Source organism: Tauraco erythrolophus, chromosome 4 (genome assembly GCF_009769465.1).
Source record: "Tauraco erythrolophus isolate bTauEry1 chromosome 4, bTauEry1.pri, whole genome shotgun sequence".
Taxonomy (NCBI): domain Eukaryota; kingdom Metazoa; phylum Chordata; class Aves; order Musophagiformes; family Musophagidae; genus Tauraco; species Tauraco erythrolophus.
In genome coordinates, this window is record NC_141468.1 from 87,869,939 (window position 1) to 87,878,998 (window position 9,060).

Sequence of the window (9,060 nt, forward strand, 5' to 3'; positions counted from 1 at the left end):
CTCCAGAGGAAGTGCTTTCCACAGCAGGCTCAGAAGGAAAGGTGAGGTGGGGGCTGAAAGACAGCTGGAGCACACAGCTGTGGTCACAGACAACTCTGAGACTTTCCCACAAACACCCGTGCAACGAGGAAAGCATCCAACATCTTTCACTGGAGAAGAACGTCCTACCTCCTTACAAACACACAACAGAAAGTATCTCACTGAACCAGAGGAAGTGATCCGTGAGACTGATTTGATGTTTTTTTCCCCCCAGGAAACACTGCTGACATTCAGCATCTCAAGTTTCATCTGGGAGAAGCAGAAACAGTCTCCAGAAGACAGCTTGAGGAGCCCAGGAGAGATGGAGAGGAAGGACAGAGCACACCAGGCACAGCTCTTCTGTCTCCAACAGAGCAACCTGTTCCACGTGAGCTGAGCAGAACACACCAAAGTTTCTACGTTCCCAAAGAGCACTTCTCCCCAGAATTTAGCTTTACCATGTGTTGCACCGAGTGAAGAGAAGGCAGCTCCTCAGCACATTCTTTCTTTACCACAATTTCACTGCCATGTAGAGAAGAAAAGACAAAGACCTATTTCTCTGCGTGTTGCTAAGCTGGCCCCGCCAGGGCAACTTGACCCAAAGGTCTGCTACCGACCTTGCCACAAACAGAAGTGCTCTGCTGATCCTGACACCTTTATTCTGTTTTCTACAACAAGTCACCCTCAGGTAAGAGCTCATCCCTGATCACACACTGTCTTTTCCCAAGGGCTGCACCATGTTGTATTGTCATCAGGCTTCCTACATGAATTTTGAAAGAACGTGGCTTGATCTACTCCAGAAAGCATCTTTAAGAGATTTACACTAAAATAGCATTATATACATTGAGAATCACTAGAAGAAGACAAGTTTTCAAACAGCAAGTATCTTCACCCCCCTGCCACCCTCAACTTTCAGCATAAGCCTTTAGCAAAGTGAAATTTTTTAATTTATTTTTTTTTAAATTCCTCTACAACAGCACTTTATCCACTACAGTCTTGAAAACCTGTAACGACAGGCATTGCAACACACACACACCCGCCCCTCTTTGGGCAACCTCTTTCAACACTTGACGGTCCTCAGAGCAAAAAACGTTTTCATTATATCTGGATTAAACCTCTTGCTTCAACTCATAGTCCCTCACCCAACCACCACGTACCAGTATGAAGAGCCTTGCTCTCTTTTCTTGATAACCTGCTCTGAAGTACTGGAAGGTTACTGTAGGTCCCATCAAGGCCTTCTCTTCTCCAGGCTGAACAAGCCCAGTTCCCTCAGCGTGTGATCTGTATCAGGGCCCTTTAAAGGTCCTGAGCAGCCTCACCTGGTGCCTCCATCCCCACTTTCTGTTCACAGCCCCAGGGGCTCCATTGGAGCTCTGCCTTTGGCCTTCAGCCCCTGCCCAAGCTCTGCTGTAGGCATGCCTGTCTCCAGTCATGCCTGTGCATGGTCATGGACTGTCTCCATCCAGACCCTGACCTACGGTGTGACTTCCTCACATGACTCCAGACCTGCTGCATCACTACAGTCCTGCTCAGCGATAACTAGACTGTGCCTCACCCCAACTCCCATCACTGGTCCTGATCCTGACCTGCTGATTCACATCTCAACTCCATCTCAGACCTGCCTTATCACCACAATCCCACACCTGGTGACCTAGACTCTTGCCTGGTGCTGGCTGCCTCACTGGGTGCCATGGGATGGGGGGCACCTGCCTGGCCAGCTGAGTTGCCACACTTGGCTCCCAGCTCCCCTGGCCAAGGGCCAGCTGTTCCACAACATGTGCTCCAGCCTCTGACAGTCCTACTGGACCAGCTCCAGCTTGTCCACACCTTTCTCATCTCTGAGAGCAGAACACTGGATGCAGTATTCCAGTCTAACAAATGCTGAACAGAGAGATAATCACTTCCCTTGGTATTCTGGCTGCAGTCTTATTAATATATGCCCACATATTGCCAGCTGCCTTAGCTTCCAGGGCACACTGACGGCTTGTGCTCAGCTTCTTTAAAGTCTTCTCCTCTCTTTTTATGCATCAAAAAAGGCAGTGATGTTATTATAATGTAGAAAACTAATGGGGCACCACCCACCCACACAGAGTGTGATCCTGCAATGTGACAAAAGTGAAAAACTGAGATGGGTTTCCAATTGTAAAACCCAAGAGCATCAGCAATGTCAATGTACTGGTTCTAAAACAAGCAGCTACTTCTGATCAAGGCCAAATCAACCCTATACCAGCTCTCAGGGAGAAAGTTTTGGATTCTCCAGTGTAAACTTTTTAGTTTCACACGTGCCACAAACGGGAAAGTAACTCCTCCAGCCAGTGCTGCAGCCTCCAGCCTGGTTTTGCTGTATCATTTTGTGCTGTCCCCACATTTCACCTTTTTATTGCAAGGTTTCAGTTTGTGTATTAGGGGAGGGAGGGGTTAAACACTAAAAATACACAGTTGTTTTGGAAATACCCTCCTGGACAGGCTGAGGTTTGGCATGCTTTAGAAGAAAATAACTTAAAATAGCAAGGCAAGCAAAGACTGCAGGATATGCATCTCTGATGGCTATTTGCTGTTAAAATAACCACAATAACTAAGACAACACTAACACTCCCAGTTAACCCTCTACCCTCTCTTGAAGAGAGATGCACAGGGTCATTCTTACCTCAAAGCTTTATCCAAATAACAAAAATGATGCTGCACTACTTACACTCCAACCCCAAGGTCTCCTCATACAGTTTTATTCACGATAATTAGTTTTCAAGTGTAGATGACCAAAACCATACTTGCCATAGGGCCTCATTATAGAAAAGGTCCTGCCTGCAGAATCTGCAATTTAAACAGCGCAGGTCTAAAAAGGCAAAAGGGAAAAATCTGGAGGCAGAAGCTACATTAGCTCCATCAGCTTTCATTCTTGGAGCTCAGAAAAAAATGGAAGCCAAGGGCACAGAACTACGAGGATCCTCGCCGTTATCAACCACGTGCACATCACATTGATAATTTATCTTTTGATACTTTTTAAATCATTGAGTGCCCATATAGATGCTGACGTAACTCATACGAACGCATTTCTTCGGGGACTATTATCCTTTGCCACTCTATGCCCTGGCTATGAAGAACTTCACCTACCAACTTCACAGCATTGCAACTACTTGTGGCACCTTTTTCTAAAACCCTTACTACAGTAACACGTTCCATTTCAGCATCCACAGGTAAAGTTTCAGACCAACTAGGAGTTAACACCACAAAGCCACGTGATTTGACTCTCATGGCTGTTCTACAGAACATCCAGCTTCTTCTCAGTCAATCCCACATGACTTACCCCAAAGCCTTAAAATAAGCTCGGTGCAGTCAGGCAGGAAAATCAGGTGCCCCCATTCCTAGCCCTGTGCTTCCAACCACAAAACCACGCAGAGTAAAAGCACAGGAAACAAAAAAATAAAAGTCGGGAAAGGGACTACGGAAAGAAACGCAGCGTTATTCACCCTTGGAGTCCAGTTTTTCCCCCCCCAACACAGCAACCCCATCCCACAGGTCCTCCTCTCTGACCATCTGAAGTCTCCAGCGCTGAAGGCCTTTTTCCAGAGGCACCGGAGCTCCCACTGGGAGCAGGGGGACAGGCGGAGACTCAGCGAGAAAACTTTCCAAAAGCTTCAACAGGAAAAGGCAAAGCTGGAAGCAAGTTTGACGGAAGGGGGAAGGCAGGAACTGGCGGCACCACCTCTGCCGGCGGCTGCCGGGGAGGAGACCCACCGGCGCACCGCGGGCGCGGAGCCCACCGCCCCACGGACCGCAGCCCCCGCGGGGCTCCTCCGCGCTCCCCCCGGGCTCCGCAGGGGGAGAAGGAAGGAACCCCCCGCCTGGAAGCGGCCGCCGGGAGCAATCCCCCGGGAAGTCGTCTGCTCCCGGGAGGGATGCGCACCGGCATTGCCCCTCTGAACTAACTCCCCCGTTTCCGCAAAAATTACACAGGCAGTGGGAGGGTCTGTTTTCCCGACATATTCCCAACCTCGACGAGATTCCCGCTCCCTCACCCCACCCCACCCCACCCCGCCCGCCGGGACCCCGCCGCTCCCCAGCGCCCAGGCCGACGGCCCCCGACCCCTGCGACCGGCACCAGCACCCCCGCCCCCGGCTGCCCCCCGCCGCCCCGCTCCGGCCTTTTCCCACGGCCGGGAAGCGCCCGCACCTTCCCGTCGGGACTCACCCGCGCGTCCCTGGGCCGGGCCGGATGGGGCCGAGCGGGGGGGGAGCTCCAGTGGCGGACACGGCTCCAGCTCCTGCCAGCGGAAACGGGAGGAGGGGCTCGGACCGGCGCTACCGAGCGGGGAGGAGCTGGGGGCGCTGCCGGGGAAGGCTCCAGCCCCGCGGAGGGGAGGGGAGCGGAGAGGCGGCCGCCCGGTGCGGAGCGGGAGGGCGCTCCGCATCCCTTTTCCGAGCGCTCTGCCCGGAGCCCGCTCGCTTGGGTCTCATTTAAGGGGCCAAATCCGGTACGGCTCACAGATCCGGAGCCTGGGCTAGCTGCTGAACCAGTATGGCAACTTACCCAAATCCAGGCGGAACGCAGCTGCCGGCGGAGTAGAGCTAGATCGGTCTCCAAGAGGAGGATTGTCCAAAAACCAGACCTTTGCAAAGCACCAGGCACACCACGACTAGAGGGGAAGCTGCTCCTGGGGCCTTAAATACACTAACTGGCCTCAGGTGCCCTGACCAGCTTCACCTGGGGTTTCCATCTGTGCCCCCAGTGCTCGTCAGCCCAGGAGCCTTAGCTGGGTTCAGACTGGGGCACCCCAGGTGCTGCCCAAACAACGCTGTAGATGTGTCTGTGCCCAGTCCTGGATTGATTTCAGCCCCGACTCGTTACACAGCCTTGGCCTGATGGTGACCGGACTGTCAGTGGAACCTTTATGCTCTGCTCAGATGCTGTGACTGTACCCCAGTTTGTGAGGTTGCTGACAGCCGTGGCCAACGTAAGCTTTGGGCTAGCCTGCCCCTTGCAGAGTAGCCCTGCTCTCGCTGTTCAGTTACAAGCATGCCAGTTGTCTACTGCCTTGCTGCTTGGTTTTGATGTAGGCTGTGCTCGTGGCATCGATGAAGCAGCATGACTCTCTGGAAGCTTCCTGGGGGCTCAGCACACATTCTCCCTGTCTCTGCTACAGCTTTAGAGCAAGTTTGAGGGCGTTCGTGCCTGTCTGAATCCGTTCTTACTTTTTGCTGTCACCACTCAAGTTCTTGGGCCCCTCAGTGCAAGAAGGACGAGGAACTGCTGGAGAGAGTCCAGCACAGGGCCACAAAGATGGTGGAGGCAGAGGAGCATCTTCCTTCCGAGGAAAGGCTGAGGGAGCTGGGTCTCTTTAGCTTGGAGAAGAGGAGACTGAGGGGGGACCTCATTAATGTTTATAAATATGGAAAGGGTGACTGCCATGAGGATGGAGCCAGGCTCTTCTCAGTGGCATCCAAAGATAGGACAAGGGGAAATGGATATAAGCTGGAACATAGGAGGTTCCACTTAAACATGAGATAGAACTTCTTCCCAGTAAAGGTAACAGAACACTGGAACAGGCTGCCCGGAGAGGTTGTGCAGTCTTCTTCTCTGGGGATGTTCCAAACCCACCTGAACGTGTTCTGGTGTGATCTGATGTAGGTGGTCCTGCTCCGGCAGGGGGATTGGACTAGATGATCCTTTGAGGTCCCTTCCAATCCCTGACATTCTGTGATTCTGTGATTCTTCAACTCCTTCATCCAGTCCAAGACGTCAAAGAACCAAGGGAAAATAAGCTGGATAATGCGGAAGAAAAAGTCACTGAGGAACCATTACACCAAAGACATATGTAATACTCAAGGAAATAATAATCCTTGGATCTAAATGTTGAGGTAGAAAGAGATTTAAATTCAATCCCTACCTCTGCCTCTGGGCCTGCTTATGTGCTTTCTTTGTTGGCAGTGTCAGTTTAAGCAGTTCCCACCCCTTCATCACAGATAAATGAATTAATTCAAATGAACTTGTCTTACCTGATGTGTTTCTTTTGGCTTTGAAGTGAAGAAGAAGAGAAGGCTCCTGTCTTATCTAGTTCCGTGTTGCTCAGCCCCATGGTCTGTTGTGTCTTATCTCAGAAGACTATCTTTAAGTGGAATCACTGAAGGCTGATAAACTGAAGTGTGGGGGTTAGGAAAGAAAGGAACCACAGTTGAATGGAAATTTTTGAGCTGCTTTCTTCTAAAGAAAGCACCCGATATTTAGATGCTTGTTTTGTCACTTTATCTTCTAACGCCTCAGTGTTGTGGCTGTACAGTGATGAGGAGAATCGGCTTGTGCTGTTTTGTCCTTTGATTTTACAGCAAGTTCTTTCAGGCTAAGGTTAATATTTCTAGTATTTCTGCCCCGACAGAAATTGCACTAGTAAGGTACTCTGATATCCTCACTTATTAGTGGTTGTTTAGAGTTCAATTTAGCCTTTCCTCTTGAAATTAGGCTAGCTCTTTTTTAAAATATGCTGCTTTTTGGTGTTTGCCTTCCTTCATTTTCAGCAAAATTGCAGCTGGCTCTTAGTTCTGATGTACTGACTGGTTTCGTCTAGTGAAATTGCAAGAAAGGAAGCCTTGGGGACAGAGGTCTACAGCCCTTTCAGTCTCTGAAGTATTTTTGCATGGATCTCACTCAATCTGCGAGGGGACAGAAGCCTTTTAGCCCAGATCAAAATTTCTAGTACTCCTTTTGACTCTCAGCTTTATTAAATCTTATTAATCTGGTGGTAGCCTCCATAAAAGCGAGCTCTCCTGTACACAAGAATTCTCTGTTGGTTTCTCCGTTGAGTCTGAGAGGTAGGTAGATGTCTCTTCCTGGCCCTGGTTATTGACACTAAGGAGCTGTGAACTCCAAGAGCAAGAGTAGAAAGGAACAGTGCCAGATAAGAGACTTTCATTGCTATTTAGCAAAAAAAAAAGACCTGCATGAGTGTCCCTAAATCAGCTAAGATTTCCTCTGTTGACTTGTTTTCATTGCTTTCATAACATCTAAAAACTGTCCTGCTGTGATTTAATGATGGACTGAGTAGACTTCTAGGACGCATCTCCTTCAGGGACTACTCCATGGGATCTGCTTTACCAGTGTAATCCTGCAGTAGATGCACGCAAGGCACCAGGCTTATGGTGGCAGAAGAGTACTAATACACATCGCAAGCAGTTTTCCATCACTGGGGACTAAACACTGCCCTTTCTCTGTACAGGCTTCCATTTCAAAACATGGCCAACATCTGTGTTGGCCAACACCACTTTTCCCAAGAGTCAATCGTTTCTCTCATTAGTGAGGTTTTATTTGATTTGTTGTCTGCTCCACACGTGGTTCAGACATCAAGAAGGAAATGGCATAGGGCTGGAGCAGGCAGGTGCACACATCGGTGATGGACTGTGGCCAGTGGGTGCCGTTCATAGCTACATGGCCAACTGGGGGCTGACTGGTTTGCAGAGAAGTAGTTAATTCTGTCCCAGGTGGTTTGGTCACCTTGCTGTGGCCAGCAATGACACCCAACGGGCAAGAGCGGGACTGGGCTTGCATGGATTTTTCATGTGTAGCACAGATCAGCAGGCATTTCCAGATGCTCTGTTTTCCAGGTGTTTTAAGTACTTGGCTTGTCTTTCTCCAAGCTTAACTGATTCTGGTTACCAGCCATACAGATCTTAGGGAAAGCTGTTGGCATCTGTATGCTGTGTTGCTGTTTGGAAGTCAGTTCTTCAAGACATTTGTTTGTCTTGGAGAGAGTAGCCACATCAGGAACTTTGTGCACAGGAAAAAGATGTAGATTCTTCTTAATAGGTGCAAAAAGTGCTTTTGTTCTTTACTAGTCACTTTGGGCTCCTGCACAGAGAAGGTTAACGGCACTAGCCCTGCAGAGTCCTTAAAAACAGCCTCTGAGAGTGCAGGGTCTGCAAGATTGCAGGGGGGGAGAATACTTCATTATATACAAAAAATAGATGGAGCTCCTTTCCCATAACAAGAACCAAACCATCTTTTCCAGCTCAGACTTAATGGCACCATCTAGGCTGCCCAGGGAGGTGGTTGAGACCCCATCCCTGGATGTGTTTAAGAATAGGGTGGATGATCTACTTAGGGATATGGTTTAATGGGGGATTAGGGACGGTTGGACTGGATGATCTCTAAGGTCTTTTCCAACCTAGAAATCTATGAATCTATGAATCTTTGCCATCCTCCTTACCCACACCCTTTCCTTCCCGCGCTTCATAGCACGGGTTATAACCGAGGCACAGGCCATGAGCAGCGATGTGCGGCGTGCGTGGCAGAGGCCGTGCCACGTCAGCTGCTGCACAGCAACGTCCCCGTGAGGTACTTCCTACGTGCAAATGGAAATTTGCACTCAGACAGATCAGCCAGCATGCAATATCTTAATGAGGAAGCCAGTCAATTAGTCCCCCTTCCACATCGAATTGATTGTCCAGGCCCCCCGGGACGCCAGCGGTGCAGGGCTGTGCTGTAAGGCTACTCCTGGTGCAGCCTGTGCTTGCTTGAGCACAAAAATCAGGTTTTTTATTCACTGGCTGGAAGGAAGACAACGTTATTCCCATCTACAAGGGGGTGAGGGAAGACCCAGGAAACTACAGACCTGTTAGTCTAACCTCAATACCTGGAAAAATTATGGAGAAGAGCGTAGCGGGTGCTACCGAAAGGCGTAACACGTAACTTGTGAGAGGTGCTGCCATTGCCCTTCCTGTGTGCTGGGGTGCACCCCACTCCTTTTGTGTGTACGATCACACCCTGTGTGTGTTGTGGAAAACACATTCCAGAGGATGCTGTCTGTGGTGAAACCCATAAGCAATTATTTGCCTGCTTCTTTGACTCCAAGTCTTTTCCCCATTTGCACAAACCTGGAGATACAAACTTATTTAGCCCCGTCAATCACAAAACAGCTCAGAGATGCTTTTCTGAAAATACACAGTATCTGCAGTTTATTTTTCAGTTTGGTAGGAGGGGGCAGGGGTTGTTCAAACACAGGTGTTTTTTTTTCTTAGACATGCATCCCGTGGACGACTCAGGGCAGACAGTCT